Here is a 19,872-nt window from a genome sequence, read left to right on the forward strand (position 1 = left end):
GGATGAGAAGATCAAGATGTCATCAAGATATACGACAACACAGGTGTAGAGAAGATCTCGGAAGATATCATTGACAAATTCTTGAAAGATGGCTGGAGCATTGCCGAGGCCGAAAGGCATTACAAGATACTCAAAATGCCCATCAAGGGTATTAAAGGCCATTTTCCATTTTTCTCCCTTGCAAATACAAATAAGATTATATGCTCCCCGCAAATCCAATTTAGGCAAGACCTTGGCACCCCGTAGACAACCAAAAAGTTCAGAAATCAGAGGAATTGTATAACGATTTTTGATCGTTGTCTTGTTTAGATCCCTGTAGTCAATACATGGACAGAGAGAACCATCCTTCTTCCCCACAAAGAAGAAACCTGCTCCAGCAGGAGAGGAGGACTTTCAGATAAATACCTTTTGGAGGTTCTCTTGGATATATTTTGCCATGGCTTGTTTCTCAGGAACAGATAATGAATAGATTCTTCCTCGAGGAGGCATAGTTCCAGTCAATGGGGCAATCGTAAGGGCGATGTGGTGGAAGGGTCTGGGCCTGCTTTTCGCATAGTACTTCTGAATAATCTTGATATGGAAGAGGCAAACCAGGCATAGGAGGAAGAGAAGAGACAGCTTTTGACTGGACTGGCACAAGACAGTGATTTTGATGATACTGTCCCCAGCGTGTGATTTCACCTGATTTCCATTCAAGTTGTGGAGAATAACGTTGACGCCAAGGAAGACCAAGAAGAAGTAAGGGATAAGATGTATGATCGCAGGGGTCCCGCCACTGCTGCACCCGGCATTCGTTGAGAGCATTGGGTGCAGCGCCGGAGGCTCATGATGTCACGGCCATGCCCTGCTCGTGATGTCATGGCCACGCCCTCTCAATGCAAGTTGGCCATCACGCCCCCCCTCCCATAGACTTGCATTTAGGGGGAATGGCCGTGACATCATGAGCGGGGTGTGACCGTGACATCACGAGCCTCCGCACCGCATCACCAGTCATCTGGCACTGAGCAAAGTTTGCTCCATGCACGGGATGTCTGGGGTGCCTCAGCAGAGATTGTAGGGGTCCCCAGAGGCGGGACCAGACATCTTATCCCCTATCCTATCCTAGAGGATAAGATGTCTAGGGACAGAGTACCCCTTTAATGCTGGCAGAATAAAACATTGAGTGACAAGCTACATAATAAAAAAAAATTATGATAATGATATTGTATGTATAGAAGTCCAAAAAATTATAAAAGTCCTCTTACCTAAAAAATATTAATGCAACTCATAAAAGAAAAAACAAACATTAATAGTAATAACTTCTCTAACAGATTGTACTCATCCTAGTCTATGTCAAGACACAAAGACACTAAATAGATAAAGTAAATAAGGCTGCATAATTACACAGTTATATGGAACAAATGTTATGAGGCAAATATCCAATGCCTTCAAACTAAGACATTTTTGTGGTTAAGCCACATGTCTTCATTTTATGCAACCTGTTTATAATGACTTCTGTCCCTGTTTTCCGTAGAATTGGTACAAATCACTTGAGTGAGACCCTCTGCTGAAATGTAAAATAGAAACAGCAGTTCTGAATTCTGTGTCATGCCTTCTGCCAAATACCACAGATATTTGAAGGTTCCTGCCAAGCCACTTATGAAAATTTCCATGCAGAAACAGGATGAAGTGGCTCCAGTCAAATTGTAAATCACAAGTCACATATTCTCGATGTGATAATTTTAATCTTCTCACGACATGGAAGCTTGCCTAGTGTTTCCAGTTGTAACAAATTATTTTTTTTGTCAGATTAACAGTTAAAAAACTCAGTAATTGTCGCACAGCTGGTAAAAGAGAAAAAAAAAGGGTGGAAAAGTCTTTTCTTGAATGTAATATTACGTCCCTGACAATGTATTCTGTGCAAGGCAAATCGGAATGGGAATGAGTTTGTTGAATTTGGTAATGCCGGGCTGTTTAGTTTAGCATATGCCATTAAAATACGAGCATGTGAAACTAAACAGAACATGCAAAAACAAATAAGCCTGGGGCCGCGATGACATCACTAAAGTAGAAGACCCATTGAAGAAACCTTTACTTTCAACAAACAATTAACATTATTGTTTATGGCATGAATGATTTAAGTCGCAGACAAATTCCATATTTACAGGAGATGTCAAAAACATCCTAAATGTACCAAGGGGTTTAGAATAATAAACTTTTATGTTTTCTTGCCCTTTTTTCTCGTAGAAAATGACATATCTGATGGAAACTGATGATGCCCACAATTTTTTTCCCCTGGAAAGAAAGCATTTTCTATCAGATGTCCGGCTAACATATTTTTCATTGGAAAAGTTCCCTTATCATGATTTCATGCAAGAGACATAGCTGTTTTGAAAGTCAATGGATTAAAAAAGCCTCCGTTGCGGTATGTTTTTAGATGCGAGCATCAAACTGTCAGTTTGTTGCTGATGATAAATCTGTGTTGAGATGGATGCCCAGAGGGAAACTGATTTAAAATTAGGAGGCAACACTTGAATTAAATATTTCATCTAAGCACAAAAGGTGCTGTCTGTGTCTATTCTCTCTCCACTAACTACAATGGAAAGCCGGATTAACATTTCATTGCTAATGAAAACTGTTTATTAGAATTTCACCCGCATACGACGCCAATAACAGTGATAAAACATACATTCCACTTCGTTACGCACTCCTTCGGAAAATAGTGTATCGTTACGTTCAATGAGGTCACGCGTTTCAGGGCTGTAAAACATTTAGAATTTGATAAGTCAAATAGACCAGCTCTGTTAAAGAAAAAAGCAAAAAAAAAAAAAGCAACAGGATTCTGAATTCTCCCTTTTTTATGCTCTAGAACAGTGTTCCCCAACCAGTGTGGCTCCAGCTGTTGCCAAACTACAAAGTCTAACATGCTGGGAGTTGTAGTTTTGCAACAGCTGGAGGCACACTGGTTACTGGTTGGGGATCATTGCTCTAGAAGCTGAGAGATGGAGAAAGGTGGAAAACAAGTGTCAGGTTAAAGGCAGATACTATTATTGTTTCATTATGGATTTCCACCATGAGGCTATGTTCACACGGCGGAATTTTTAAGCTGACTTCCGACAAAAAATTCTAGAACAGTGTTCCCCAGCCAGTGTGCGTCAAATTGTTGCAAAACTACAACGCCTAGTATGCCCGGTCAGCCTGGCCATTGTAGTTTTGCAACAGCTGGAGGCACACTGGTTGGGGAACATTGCTCTAGGAGCAGAGAGGTGGAGAAAGCTGGAAAACAAGTGATAGGATAAAGGCAGACTAGAATAATTTTTAGGGATTTCCACCAGAACTTGGTAAGTCAAATAGACCTGTTCTATTAAAAAAAAGCCAAAGAATTCTGCATTCTCCCCTGTTCTATGCTGTAGAACAGTGTTCCGCAACCAGCATGCCTCCAGCTGTTGCAAAACTACAATGCCCAGCATGTCCAAACAGCCCTTGGCCTTTTTCCATCCCCCAGCTTCTAGAGCAATGTTTTCCAACTAGTGTGCCTCCTGTGGTTGCAAAACTACAATGCTCAGAATGCCCGGACAGCCTTAGGCTGTCCGGGCTTGCTGAGCATTGTAGTTTTGCAACAGTTGGAGGCACACTAGTTGGGAAACATTGCTCTAGAAGCTGAGTTGTCTTGGACCGGCCCTGGCTGACACCCCAATGCAGTTGATGAAACGTTCAATAGTGACCACAAAATCTAAGAGCGTTGAGAGATTGTCACCTGGTCAGCCCCCACAATAATATTAATTAATATTATCCCCCCCACAATATCCTTCAGTGGTTCCACACTGGTTACAGCAATATATGTGCTGTAATTGAATATTTAATACCCCCCCAATCCTTTCCCCTATTACCTTATTGCCTTCTTTTTTATTCATTGCATAGAGCCCATACACACACACAGCACACGCTTACTATGGATCTTCCAAGACCTGCGATGACATCAACAGGAGTCCTAGCCTATGGATTCATCACAGGTCCTAGAAGGTCCATAGCAAGTCTATTAGTGCTATATATGGGCTGTCTGCAGCCCAGACAGCTTTAGAGCTATACTTATACTACCAATACTGCCTTTTGAGCAAATCGCGTCATTTTTGCCACAATTTTACTGCGATTTTGCACAAAATTTTGGATGGGGGCAATGGGTTGCCCCGTCCTAACGCTGGCCCTGTCTAAGTACAACATTTGAACAACAAGAAAAAAAAACTGGTTTCAAATGGCAGGAAATGCTCAACCCCAAATGCAGTTGTGCATTTATGCTGGAGGAGCAGATCCTGCGCTTGTGGTCCGCTGCTAAGGGCAATCCCCAGCATAAAATGCATGCAATGGGGGATGCCTGCAGCAGACTACAAGTGCCACAATGACATCCTTCACGAGATGAAAAGTGTGGATGTGTAACATATAAAATAATACATAAATTTAGGTGCACTACAGTGGTAGATGTAGACAGTAACATAGGACTAACCCTCAAAATGGAGGTACTTGGAGGTGTATAAACTCTAAATCTAATGCCCCTTGATCACTATTATAGGCAGCATTTTGGTGCACCTATGAGGCCGGTAACATAGCCTACTTGGGTGGGGCTCATAGCCTTCCTCCCTCCTCCCTCTGTATGTGTGCTTTTCACACTGGAGGTGACTGGGAGCAGGCTTTGAGTCGGACCTAAAGCTGCTGTAATTGCCCACTGGCCCCTGGTATTGCCCATACAGCACAGATAGGTTTAGCGTTAAGTCCCGTGCCACTTGAGAAACCTTGGTGTTGGTTTGCGGGCTTAGGTATGTCGTTCATATAAGGATATACTGGCTAATGTCTCAATTTTAACATCATTTTGAGGGTTAGTCATATGTTACTGTCTACATCTATCACAGTAGTGCACCTAAATTCATGTATTATTCTGTATGTTACACATCCACACTTTTTATTGGGTTTAGGATGCCATTGTGGCACTTGTAGTCTGCTTCAGGCATCCCCCATTGTATGCATTTTTATGCTGGGGATCACCCTTAGCAAAGGACCACAAGTGCAGGATCTGCTCCCCCAGCATAAATGCACAACTGCATGTGGGGTTGAGCATTTCCAACCATGTTTTTTTCTTGTTGTTTACACCCGGTCATCAGCCCAGAAATGCGAGGCAGAACCTAATATGGTACCACTCAGCATTATACTAACAAGCATACAGAGGTATTGAAGTGAATATTATCGAGAGACATTTCAATGTCAAGTCTACTTGTGGGACTAAAATAAAGTGTTTAAAATTTTGAATAAAAATTAATACAAGAAAATTGTTACATTTGTTTTTCATTTGAAATTTGATCCCCAAAAAAATGATTAACAAGTCATTTATATCCCAAAATGGAACCAAAACAAACTATAGACCACAACTGCATAAAATGATGGCTTTCAGAATACATCGACACAAATAAATTTCTGGGAATAATTTTTTTTTTCATAAATATATAATGTGGTATACAGCTGGGAATGGTGTAAAATAAAAATATGTCATAATCACCTACCTCAATCCCCACAACACCCGTTCTTATGGCTCCTGGTCCCCACTTGTCAATGCTTCTTTCTGGTTCCTGTGATGTTTTGTCTCCCCTGGAGCTTCATTGCTAAACCAATCACTGGTCACAGTATTGTCTCTCCTCAGTGTTCGGCTGAGCTGGGCAGTGTCTTATGGGGAGGACACATTACAGGAACCAGGAATAAGTGGTATTGAGCAGAATTTATTTTAAAAGAAAATTTTATTGCCTTTTTATAGAAATCTTTGTTTATAAAAAGACCACCAGGGGACCCCATACCATCCCGAAGATAATCCTGCCCAGCTGGGCATCATCATTGTGCAAACTGAAGCACAGGCAGAGACAAAGGACAGTTAGTGAGGGCAGGACTAGCACTCCTCTATGCTCACTCCTGTCCTTTCAAACTGCAACAGGAACACTGAGAGGAGGGGATTAAAGAGCAGCCTGTAGTGATTGGATGAAGAGACCAAGCACTGCACAGCAGACTCAGGATGGAAGATGAGTTATGTAGATTCAGGATGTCAGATAATGGTGCCTCTTAATACTGCATGGTATAAGTTTAGGTATAATTAGTACTATAAATCTGCTTGTGTCTTGCTTGTTTTATCCTGTGTATTCTGACCCCAGCTTGCGACATTATTTTTCTCTGCTGATTGGTTTGGTACATTTGCTGCTATATCGGTTTGGACCTTGCTCGTTTGATCTCTATCTATCTATTTCTGTGTTTGCTCCCTGTGTTTTATAGTTTGTATTTTGCATGTAAACCCTTTGTTCCCTCATCTGCTTCCCTAGACATCGGCACTTTGTTGTTTATTGTTTTAGAATTTTTTACACTCCTTCACTTACTGAGAACAGGGACCGCCATCTAGTTGAGGATCTGTTGCTTAGGGCAGATACTCAAGTAGGCAGGAAAAGTGGCCATGGGTAAGCTTAGGGCTGCACATATCCTTGCCCAACATGACACACATGATAGGAAATATGTATTTCTCTTATGGCTGACATATAAAATTTGAACAGTGAAAAATTTATTACATTGTAGATGTCATTTTACAGAGATATATGACCATGCTTCTAGAGTTCTCGATCAGATGATCCTTTGTTAAAGTCTACAAACCACCACTGAGTTAGTAAGGGCATAAAATATATTGCAGTATGTTTCTAAGGTGCAGCTAAAATTATTTGGAATGTTCGTGAAGAAAATATATTTTCTTGTTATGGAGCCTGGAACCTGATGCACCATTGTAAGTTAGGCTATCACTAACTAAAAATGTCCATTAGTTTTTGACCTCTTTCTTGCAGGCACTGCAGTTCCTGTTAAAGGAGGAATGTTTTAGAAGAGTCACCACCCAGTAGCAGAGGAGATACTGCCAACCAGGGTGCCCTCTCTCTTATACCATAAAGACATAATTTGCATTTATCATTTGTTTTCCCTAAGGTTCCAGGGCCTAGGTGTGACTTAACCTTTGCCCACCCTATAGGTATGCCTAATGGCAAGCTTTATGTTTTAATAATGTCTGAGAACATAAATATAGTGGATATTTAGCTCTCTCTATCGGGGACATTTATCATCGTTGCTTTGGTAAGCAAGTTCTGTAGTCATTTTTTTCTTGCTATTTTTTTGTTTATGTATGACATATTTATCATACTATCACAGGGGGTTGATAAATTTGGCTTACATGAGCAGAAACCAATAAATCACTTTTAAATACAATTTTTTTTAGCACACATAAGCAAAAACCAAATAATGACTACAGAACACCACTTTGCAGCAATATATATATATATATATATATATATATATATATATATATATATATATGTGTGTGTGTGCATTTATTAAAACATTTTTACCACTGATTTTTCTACCTAAATGTACTTACTCATTTTATTTTATTTTTTTTACTTCTTATTTCAGATCCGTGTAGCCAGTGCACTGCTTCGGATTCGGTGGACTACTTCGATGACCAGCATTTTTCTTTGCTCGATATTAATAAAATGGTTAACGAGGGCGTGTGGTAAGAGTGTTTTTTTGTAATAAAATTTTTTTAAAACCGGTTGTGTTTTTTCTAACTTTACTTGACAGGATTAGTAGTGGAAGCTGTCTTATAGACGAAGTCCATTACTAAGCCGGGCTTAGCGTTAGCCACAAAAACAGCTAGCGCTAACCCCCAATTATTACCCCGGTACCCATGGCCACAGGGGTGCCGGGAAGAGCCGGTACCAACAGGCCAGGAGCGTCAAAAATGGCGCTCCTGGGCCTAGGCGGTAACAGGCTGGCGTTATTTAGGCTGGGGAGGGCTAGTAACAATGGTCCTCGCCCACCCTGGTAATGTCAGGCTGTTACTGTTTGGTTGGTATTTGGCTGAGAATAAAAATAGGGGGGACCCTATGTGTTTTTTTTAAATATTTAAATATTTATTTTAAAAAAATACGCAAATGCCAACCAAATACCAACCAAACAGCAACAGGCTGACGTTACCAGGGTGGGCGAGGACCATTGTTACTTGCCCTCCCCAGCCTAAATAACGCCAGCATGTTACCGCCTAGGCCCAGGAGCACCATTTTTGACGCTCCGGGCCTGTTGTTACCGGCTCTTCCCGGCACCCCTGTAGCCATGGGTACCAGGGTAATAATTGGGGGTTAGCGCTAGCTGTTTTTGTGGCTAACGCTAAGCCCGGCTTAGTAATGGACTCCGTCTATAAGACAGCTTCCACTACTAAGCCTGTCAAGTAAAGTAAGGAAAAAACACAACAGGTTTAAAAAAATTTTTATTACAAAAAACACTCTCCCACAAGCCCTCGTTAACCATTTTATTAAAATCAAACAAATAAAAACGCTGGTCATCGAAGTAGTCCACCGAATCCGAAGGAGTCCACAGGATACACGGATCTGAAATGAGAAAAGAAAAAAAAAACACAAAAAATGGGTTAGTATATTTATTATGACTTGCTCGCACATCTCCTGCCCCGCATGACTACAACTCCCAGCATGCCCTTACAGTAAGGACATGCTGGGAGTTGTAGTTGTGTGGTGCAGGAGATGTGTGGGCAAGTGACAAGCTTGTCCCCTGCCCCCAGCTGCAGGACTACAACTCCCAGCATGCCCTTACAGTAAGGACATGCTGGGAGTTGTAGTCCTGTGGCTGGGGGCAGGGGACAAGCTTGTCATTCGCCTGCACTGCACAACTACTACTCCCAGCATGTACTTACAGTAAGGGCATGCTGGGAGTTGTAGTCCTGCAAAGAGAGACACACAGAGAGACACACACACAGTCAGAGAGACACACAACACACTCACAGACAGACACACACAGAGAGAGTCACACACAGTCACACAAACAGTCACACACAGTCACACACACACAGAGTCACACACAGTCACACACACACACATAGAGTCACACACAGAGTCACACATACATAGTCACACACACACACACAAACACACACACACACAGAGTCACACACAGAGTCACACACACACAGTCACACACAGACAGTCACACACAGACAGAGACACACAGACAGAGAGACAGACAGAGAGACAGACACACACTGACCCATCCAGTGAAGCGCTCCTTCTCTCCGGGCGCCCTACGAGTGACGTCACTGAGGGAGGGACGTCAGGCCGGCGCAATCGAAGATGTGGGAGCGGAGGCCGGCGCAACCAAAGACGTGGGAGTGGAGACTGGGCACAGTGCAGGTGAAGGCAGGGGAGGGGGGGATTTGGGTCTTACGGACAGGCCCATCGGAGTTGAAAGCCATGGGGGGGGGTGCTGATGGGGGCAGGGGGGGATTTGGGTGTTACGGACAGGCCCAGCGGAGGTGAAAACCGTGGGGGTGGGGGGTGGTGCTGACGGACTCCCCCTGACATTTCCGCTGGGTCCTGTGATTGGCCAGGACCAGCAGCCAATCACAGGACCCGACTGGAACATTGACATCATATTAGGGGATATAGGAGTCTGTCAGGGGAGGGGGTCCGTCATCACCCCCCCCCCGACAGACTCCTATATCCCCTAATGTTATGTCAATGTTCCGGTCGGGTCCTGTGATTGGCTGCTGGTCCTGGCCAATCACAGGACCCAGCGAAATGTGAAATGACAGCAGGGGATTTTGGAGTCTGCGGCACCGGTATATGTTGTAAGGAGCCCGGGCTGACATCACAGTGCAGCCGCCCGGGCTCCTCATACTGCCTCCCCGCTACCCTCACTTAATAATGATGGGGACACTGATATACATCCCCCCTTGTCTCCCGCTCATCGCTGCTCAGCTCCCGCTGCTACAAGACTACAACTCCCAGCATGTCCTCACTGTAAGGGCATGCTGTGACTTGTAGTCTTGCAACAGTTAGCAGACAGATGGGAGTTGTGTGGCTCTGGCAGGTGAGAGGGGGGGGGGGGGGATGTAAATCACTGCAGTGTCCCTGTAGCGAAGTGAGGGTAGCGGGGAGAAAGTATGTCGGAGCCCGGGCAGCAGTAGCTTTTCCTGCTCCATGTTGGAGCTGGAGTAAATATAGTCAATTTTTACGGCCGTTGCGACATTTTATTGCACAGCTGCGACTGTCGCAGTTAAAATCCATTTTGAAAAATTTACTACGTAAGCAAGTTAGAATTTTCTTGCTTTTCTTGTTCTTCACGCAAATTGTCGCACGAAAACACATGTAGTCGCAGTTGTGACAATTTTGCGACAATTATAGTAAATAAAACCTGATTAAACCCCTTGATAAATGTCCCTCCATATTGCTACAATCTACAATTCAACATAATTACCAGAAATGTGTTTAATTTGACTATAAATAACAATATACCTAATTGCTAAGTAGATCTCTTTAAAGGGGTACTCCGGTGAAAACCTTTTTTCTTTTAAATCAATTGGTGGCAGAAAGTTAAACATATTTGTAAATTACTTCTATTAAAAATCTTAATCCTTCCTGTACTTATTAGCTGCTGAATACTACAGAGGAAATTCTTTTCTTTTTGGAATGCTCTCTGATGACATCATGTCCACAGTTCTCTCTGCTGACATTATTATAATAATAATAATGCTTTATTTATTGTTGTCCTTGGTGGGAGTTGAACTCAAGTCCCCAGCACTGCAAGGCAGCAATGCTAACCACTGAGCCACCATGCTGCCCTTAGCATACATCTGCTATGCATGGTTGCTAAAATGGACAGAGATGTCAGCAGAGAGCACTGTGCTCGTCATGTCATCAGTGTTCCAAAAAGAAAGGAATTTCCTCTGTAGCATTCAGCAGCTAATAAGTACTGGAAGGATTAATATTTTTTAATAGAAGTAATTTACAAATATGTTTAACTTTCTGCCACCAGTTGATTTAAAAAAAAAAAAGGTTTTCACCGGAGTACCCTTTTAAGAACAAAACATATTAACTAATAAATGGCAGTATTTTTATTTTATTTTTTTAAGATTATTATATTTTCATTATCATTTATTTTATCTATGGCATGTTAATTCCACTGTCATATTGTAAAGCTATGGAAAGCATAATTACTTCAAGATAATAGAGCATCTATTTATAACATGACTTAGCTCTCTTGTATTGTGCAAGAATTTGCCTCGAAGCTTTTCATGACAGATTTTATCCTCACCTTACAATGACAATATGTAACAATGAAAGTGAAGTTGGAGTTATACAAAAAAAAAAAAAAAAATGAAGAAATGGCATCAATATGCAAAGTACCCAGTCTGCACAAAGTTGTTTCTTGATATGAATGTGAAGCTACTTGAACTTTCTCAATCCCCGAACAGAGTCGGTGTTGATTAATGCTTCTATGTTTTCAATGTAGATGTTCAAAGTGATGGTCTATCGAAAGGAAGGCTTCTATCAGCTTCATAAAAACAGGACTTTTTACAGTACTGCATGCACTCAGTGGTCGTTTTTTTTTTTTGTTAGGTTCATTTACTGTAAAATGTTCATACTCTTTTACACTCTGCAAGGGGGTATGTTGCTTAAGATATTCCATTATTTGTCATAATAGAGAACTAATAAAAAGAACAGTTAGAACACTAATTGACTTTAAAGGGGCTCCATGCTATTCAGGATTAGGTAAAAGGAGGATGGGTCAGCAGTGACCCTCAGTGATATTAGTAATCTGTAATATGTAATTAGTAATAGATAAGCAGTTGTCTAGCGAGGATATAATCTTCAAATTGTCTACAGGCAGAATATTATATATAGTATAGTAGGCTTGAAGTGGAATATGTAGATAGGGCCCCCATTGTTAAAAAGCAAAAAAAAAAAACAACAACAACAAAAAAACAGTTACCAACGATTACTTTTTTTTTTTTTTGCATCATGTATTCTATTAGCTTAATGAAGCCCTATAGATTTGAGTATGGAAACATAGAAACATAGAATGTGTCAGCAGATAATAACCATTTGCCCCATCTAGTCTGCCCAATAATCTGAATCCTATCAATAGTCCCTGGCCCTGTCTTATATGAAGGATAGCCTTATGCCTATTCTATGCATGTTTAAACTCAATCACTGTATTTGCAGCGACCACTTCTGCAGGAAGGATATTCCATGCATTTACTACTATCTCAATAAAGTAATACTTCCTGGGTTTACTTCAGGGAGATCGTGAAACCAAAAAAGAAAATAACCACTCCTGGACAAAACCCTGCTGGGCGAAACGCGTCTGAGGTTTGGTGGGTTACCGGGGAGTGTGTGTGGGGGCTTCTTGCTATTTCTTGTTACCTTTGTTACTTACCTTTCACTGTTGTAACTTATGGCTTATTAGCCTGGATGCCAGCTGGCACTGCTCTCTGGCTCCCTTCATTTACATTTTTGGTTATCTTTTTCTGTGATTCACATAACTTTTTCTGTATTACACACCTGTTACTACTGTAACACACCATAACTGTGGTGTAGTCTATATGTGCTGGATCACCATCCAGCATTCTGTTTTCTCCCCCATGCTCCCTGGTTCCCACCTTTCTTTTGTGTCCATGCCATGTTGCTTTTATACATGTATTTTTGTTGAATATTAATAAAGTTTGATATATATTTTTATTTGGTCCGCTTAATAGTGGTTATTTTCTTTGTTGGTTTCACTATTGATGTAATCTACCACATATTAAACCACACTGACTGGTCTGATTTAGATCCCATGCTTTTGCCTACAATAACATGAGATACCAAATCCCCATTTGTGAATACCAAATCCAAAATGGCCTCCTTCCGGGTTCGCTCCTCAACCACTTGTTGTAGAGATGATCCCAGTAGGGAATTTTGAATATCTGTACTCCTGGCAGAACAAGCTATTTTGGTTTTCCAGTTAAAGGGGTATTCCAGGCAAAACCTTTTTTTATATATATCAACTGGCTCTGGAAAGTTAAACAGATTTGTAAATTACTTCTATTAAAAAATCCTAATCCTTTCAATAGTTATTAGCTTCTGAAGTTTTCTGTCTAACTGCTCAATGATGATGTCACGTCCCGGGAGCTGTGCAGTTCCTATGGGGATATTCTCCCATCATGCACAGCTCCCGGGAAGTGAGTCATCAGAGAGCAGTTAGACAGAAAACAACAACTCAACTTCAAAAGCTAATAACTATTGGAAGGATTAAGATTTTTTAATATAAGTAATTTACAAATCTGTTTAACTTTCTGGAGTCAGTTGATATATGAAAAAAAAGTTTTGGCCTGGAATACCCCTTTGATTTACCATGGACTTGTAGATGCCAATTATGTCAACACAGCCTAATTCTTATCACTTTCATGATGTTCAGGTTTAAGTTCTGGAATGGCCAGTCTACATGACTGCACATATTACACCCTTGGTAATACAATTTATCAGGTGTCAAACTGCCAAGATTTAGCAGCATCACAAAATTGTTCAGCTGTGTCCAACATTCGCCACTTGGAGAACTAACACAAAAGCACCATTAGAGTTTAAAATGTACTTCTGGGCCTTGTTTTCATAATGGCTATGAACCAAAATGTCCATATGGCTCTTGGGCTGGCAATATACTACAGCATGGTAAGAAGATATGTTTCCAAGGCTGGGTTCAAACCACAATTTTACCGTCCGATTAACAGACAGTAAAATCGGACAAAAACTGATTCCATGAAATCGTATAACAAGAATATTTTAAGGGTTCTGATTAAAAATTGTTTCCAAATATTGTACAATAGAAAATTTTATGCTTTTTTATTCGATTTTTTAACAAATTAATTTTTAATAAATTGAACGTATTTTTAATAACAGTGTTTGACAAGTGTATTCCGAGGCTACTGCGCAGGTGTCAAATTAAAAAGGTGTGCCGTTATTCGGATGAAATCGCACAGTCATGCGATTCAATATGATTTACATAGAGCTTAATTATATAAAAATTGGATACAATTGTAATACGATTTTGAATCCAGGCAAAAAATTGTAGTCAATCACGATTTTTCTCCCGTTACAAGATTGGGCAAAATCAAAGCAGATCAAAACTGATGCATGTGTTGATTGCCATTACTTAATGGAGGTCAATGGATATGACTTGATATGCAGTTTTGTACAATTTTCAAGTGAAAAATCGAAAGCTCAAGTCAGATGGTAAAATTGTGATGTGAACCCAGCCTTAGAGTATTATCTGTTAGCAGGATTGGCCCATAATAGCGTAAAATATCAACTAATTGTTGACTTCTGGAATTTTGATAAAAAATGCATTTTACCTGACTTGATGTTGTCTTGGATTATATTGTAGGCCAGAGAAGAGATGTTCTTTCACTATACACGTAAGCATACATGATTAATGGAGCACCTGCTAAAGCTTCTTTCTTGGAACCTTTTTCTTAGGTTCACCTCTTTTCAAATTTTAGATCTTTAGAACATGTCCGCCTTGCATCCAAGAGCTGACAACACTATTGGATTAACTGTGTGCTCTCTCTCCTAAAAGAGTGGTCCTCTCTAACTTTATGTATTTCTATACATTTTTATGATTTTAAATGTATTTTAGCATATATGTTCTAATAAACGGATTTATTCTGGATATTTCTATGCATGTTTTCTTTGTTATGGATATTGAATGATTATTTTTACCTATTGAATTGGCCAAGCATACATGTGTTATCATTGTGTAGAGGGTAATAAGCCACTAGTAGACATCTTTGGCAGTTGTTTATCTTCTGTCAGAACAATGGATCATGCAGGTTGAAATTCTAGCCTTGCCCCCTTTTTGGGAACAAAATCTTCAAGCATGTACCTGTCTGAAAAGTGTCATCCCTGTGTACAATAATAGTAAATAAGATGTACCTGCTGTGTGTCAAATTTTGGGACAAATATGTGATGCATGCAAAAAATCAATTAGTCAATTTCCCCCAATGTGCCAATTTAGGTTTCTGAAAGCATGCAATAGTTTTTAAAATGTCACTAAACAATGCACACATAGTATCATAAATGAATCTAAACCACAAAATCAAGGAAAGAAGCTAACATTATGATTTTGTCCTGATGATGAATAGCTCACCAAAATGAAAAAAAAAAAAATCTTTAATCAATGTTATATTTATAGGTTATATATGTATTTTAACTTTTGATTATCTACATTTACCTTTGTTCTTTTTATTTATCTATATAATTGTAACTTATTATTATTATTATTATTATAATAACTATTATATAATAATAATAATGATAATAATAGCACACTAAAGCGCATAAGACTATATTGGATCTATATCTACTCATCTCTTCATAAAAGCTAAAGGTATAGGTGAAAATGATTCATGTGATGGCATAATACAGGATGTTCGGTAAAAGGATATGAATAAATTCAAAGAAAATTCCGTTTTTGTTAAGCCTTTTGATAACTAATTTGTCTTGTGCACCAACCTATTCATTTCTCATCTGTCTATTTGTGTCCTGTAAAACAGGATTATGAAGAATGCCATGCAACAACAAACTCATCATTTGACCCTCCCACATGCTTTTTTCTTTAAATAAAATATTTATGTAACCTTTAGTACAAATCTCTATACCAGGCATCCCTCAGTGCTTGGAACTAGGTTGTTTTCTTTTTATTTTACAGATCTAAAACTTGCTTTCATTCAAGTAGCAGGAAAAATTCCTGCTGCTAATGTTATTTCACAAATATAGTAAGAGGTCACAAGGGCCCGGGGCAATACATAAATTAATACATCTACTTTTAGGATCAACCCATCATGGTCTTTCAAACATTTGTAGAGCCATTGTCCTTTAAAATACTTTCAGGGTTATGTGAGGTTCACTTTATATTTAATGAAGCAGTGTTGGTGTAACCCTTTAGTTCTTTGCAATACGTTTTGCTGCAGATGGTTGGCCCTTCAGCACTAAGCATAGGGTGTTTGCAGACAGCGTGTTTCATGCTAATTATCTAACACATTACATTTGTTTTATTTCATGGGGCTAATTTTCTAGAATTCTTGCCGCTCCATCCATAGAATGAATACATTTCAGTCAGATGTTTAAACAGATTAACCAATGGTGAGTCATACGCTTTATAAATATATTACTGAATAACTGAAAACATACCTTAGAAGCTGATACGGCAACTTGTACAGGATTCATTTTCTTTTCATGTCTGGTCTCTGAAATCACTTATAATGACATCACAGCTGCAAATTAAAACAAAACCATTAAACTGTTTCCTAAGTGGATCTATTATTCCCTTTTAAATTGACATTAGAAAGCCAAGAACAATATATCTGATTTTTTATGCTTAAACTTTATTTGTATATTGGAGATACAAGCTTCCAGCTTGGAGTACATGAAATGATATACTTCTATAGTATTTCTTGATATTTCTTCAGGTTCTTTAGCCATGAAGAACCATCCCCATTCCCTTTGGTCCAGCTTCTGGCATCCTGGCAAACAGCCACAGTCAACAATGCAATTCCCATTTGTGCCTGCTACAGGAAAAATTTAGTATTTGAAGAGGTATTCCTATCTTGTTGTTTTTCTTTTCTAACCTCTGAGGCTATGCCGTTTACACAACTCCTATTAAAGTCAATGGGAGCTATGCAAATTGTGTAACTTTTCCGCTTTGGCTGCTTCTAGTGTTTTTGACCACCTGTTGCTGCCACAAACAGGCCAGAGTTTGCCATAAAAGTAAAACGACCCTTAACCTATTAAGGGCCAAGGGTGTACCTGTACGCTTTGAGGCCGCTCCCCTTCTATAACGCAGGGCCATGGCGTGGCCCCACGTCATAGCGGGTCGGGCCCGGCCGGGTTCCGTGGCTAATAGCGCGCGGCACTGATCTGGGGCCCCAGTGCACTATTAACCCTTTAGATGCAGCGTTCAAAGTGAAACTGAACTACGCCCGGATAGCTCAGTGGGCTGTTCGGGACCGATGTGGTGAAATTGCGGCATCCCGAACAGCTGTAGGACATGAGGAGGGTCCCCCTACCTGCCTCCTGGTGTCTGATCGCCGAATGACTGCTCAGTGCCTTAGATCCAGGCATGAGCAGTCAAGCGGCAGAATCATTGATCTATGTTATCCTATGGGATCAGTGTCAGTATGTGTCAGTCAGTGTGTCATATCAGTGTGGCCAGTGTTATAGCCCCCTATGGGGGCTATAAAATTGCAAAAAATAAGTGAAAAAAAAAGTTAATAAAGATCATTTAACCCCTTCCCTAATAAAAGTTTGAATAACCCCCCTTTTCCCATTTAAAAAAAAACTGTGTACATAAAGATAAACATATGTGGTATTGCCGTGTGCAGAAATGTCCGAATTATAAAAATATATCATTATTTAAACCACACGGTCAATGGCGTACGCGCAAAAAAAATCCAATAGAGCGTATTTTTGGTCACTTTTTATATCATGAAAAAATGAATAAAAAGTGATCAAAAAGTCTGATCAATACAAAAAGGGCACCGCTAAAAATTTCAGATGACATAGCAAAAAAATAGCCCTCATACTGCCCTGTATGCGGAAAAATAAAAAAGTTATAGGGGTCAGAATATGTCAATTTTAAACGTAGAAATTTTCCTGCATGTACTTATGATTTTTTCCAGAAGTACGACAAAATCAAACCTATATAAGTAGGGTATCATTTTAATCGTATGGACCTACAGAATAAAGATAAGATGTCATTTTTTCCAAAAAAATTTACTGCGTAGAAACGGAAGCCCCCAAAATTAACAAAATTGTGGTATTTCTTCAATTTTGTCACACAATTAAAAAATCTTGGCTTATAAAATCATGGCTTTGTCCAAGCTGACTCCCAGGCAGTAAATCAGTAGCCCACCCTCAGTAAGTCAGGGTGGGCTAGCACTCCTCAGTCTGATAGGACAGGAGAGAGCACAGAGGAGTGCTAGGCCACCCTGACTTACTGAGGGTGGGCTACTGATTTACTGCCTGTGAGTCAGCTTGGGCAAAGCCATGATTTTATCAGCCATGATTTCTATGGAAAAAAAGGAAATAACATTATATTACAAATGTTAATGTGTTGCCAAGCTTTACAACATATAAAAAGTTTTTGTAATCTGACAGTGTCCATGTAACCAATATAGGCCAGATGGTTTTAATGTTTAGATTGATCGATCACTTTATTATGATTTGTTTATAATTAATTCACTGCGAGTCTATGTACTCAAAGTAGGTGACCTGTAAATTCTGTACATACACAGGTATTTTTCTCTTCTGATTCCCATAAAAACTTGTCTAGATCGTCGCCTTCCCAGAACATAAATTTTAACTGGATGTATACATTTTCCTTGTTGAGATAAAGATAGTGATTGTTTAGCTCATTAGATCTAGACTAAACAAATCGTAGTCTATATGAACTCTGTATTCACTGGTAGAAAAGAAACGCAAGAATATGGAATGCTTCACAAATTTGCATGTCATGCTTGTGTCCTGGCCATGCTAATCTTCTCTGTATCGATCCAATTTTAGCATACGTGATGACAAATGGAGGACTAAAAAAGAAACTTAAAGCATTTCTATTTGTCAGAAATGAATGATTTGTTGCCCCGGATTTACATAATGTGCCTGAGTTTTTGGCAAAATGCTCTTTATCAGTAATGCACTATTTGCAGTGGGCAGCTTTAGGCAGGTACTAATGTCTGTCAGTAAATAAAACCCAAGAATTATGCGTGATTTTCAGTGAAGGATTGGCAAGATAAAAAGAGGAATGATGTAACCTGTGTGTTTACTGAGTCTTTTTATTCACATATAACTTGTTCTAGAGGAAAACTGCAATGATAACCTAGTAGCATAGCTAGTTGTGAAAAGACACAGGTCCATCAAGTTCATCCTATAATCCTAAAGCAATAGTTTGGAGATAAACCACTATGAGGCTTTTGTCGATCCCCCCTCTCCCCCCATTCAAATAAAGTTAATAAAAAATGGAAAAGAAAAAATAGAGAATTCAAAATCAAACAATGCTGAAAGAAGAAAAAAAAAGTTTCCTGACATAATAACTAACTTAATATAGCATTTCAAAACCTGTTGGGGAAAAATGTGAATGTTTTATTTGAGTATCAAAAATTAAGAGCATGGTATTAGATTTCTGTATTTCTGTATACCAGATGCAGTGCCTCAAAACATCACGTAAATAAAAGCTTAGGACATCTGCTAGATAACTAATTCCCAATTTATTAAATATAATGTTCAAGATCTCAACACCTTAAAGGGGTACTCAGGCAGATTTTTTTTTTTTTTTTAAACAAATGGTGGAAGGAAGCTAAACAGATTTGTAAATAATTTCTATTTAAAAATCTTTATCCTTCCAGTACTTATCAGCTACTTTATTCTCCAGAGTAAGTTGCGTAGTTCTTTTCTATTCTTTTCTATCTGCTGCCACCTCTGTCCATGTCAGGAAAGGTCAGTTCTGGGGTTCTTAAAGATTTAACCCTGGAAGAAGACAAAGTGGACTTTCTTTAACAGTGTACTCACCACCAGCTACCTTTTACATGTTAGGCTTACCTAAAGCTATTAGGGCAAGCCTATTCACAATTTAAGTGATTCTTAAAACATAAATTAAAGCATGTCAGGGTAATAAGATTTATAAGAACCCATGGAGTATTGTACAGTCAAGAGAAGTGAAATAAAGTTTAAGTGAGAAAAAAAGCTTATTTTCTTTATACTGTTATAAATGTAGACCTGGTCCATGGAGCCAATTTATTCAATTTAAATATATTTTACACTTGTAGTGACAGATATTGTTTGATATTCCATAACTATACCATGAAGAGTAAAGGAGTTAGTGAGTTATTTAGGTCAACATCAATTGGTTCCCTGTAAATTAAGGGGGTACCACTGGGACGCCCTAAATCTCCAACCTGGCACCTCGGTGGTCTGAACATCTATGTTCAAAACGCCGACTGTGCTAGGCTTCGGA

The 19,872-nt window shown here is 39.5% G+C and overlaps 1 non-coding gene across 1 annotated transcript; it reads right to left on the bottom strand.

The window, feature by feature from the left end:
- Positions 1 to 18,342: 18,342 nt before the first annotated feature.
- LOC130274734 (U6 spliceosomal RNA) lies at positions 18,343 to 18,449 on the bottom strand. Its single transcript, XR_008844452.1, has one exon. It is a non-coding gene; the product is annotated as a U6 spliceosomal RNA (small nuclear RNA).
- Between the last annotated feature and the right edge of the window lie 1,423 nt (positions 18,450 to 19,872).

Source organism: Hyla sarda, chromosome 5 (assembly GCF_029499605.1).
Source record: "Hyla sarda isolate aHylSar1 chromosome 5, aHylSar1.hap1, whole genome shotgun sequence".
NCBI lineage: Eukaryota > Metazoa > Chordata > Amphibia > Anura > Hylidae > Hyla > Hyla sarda.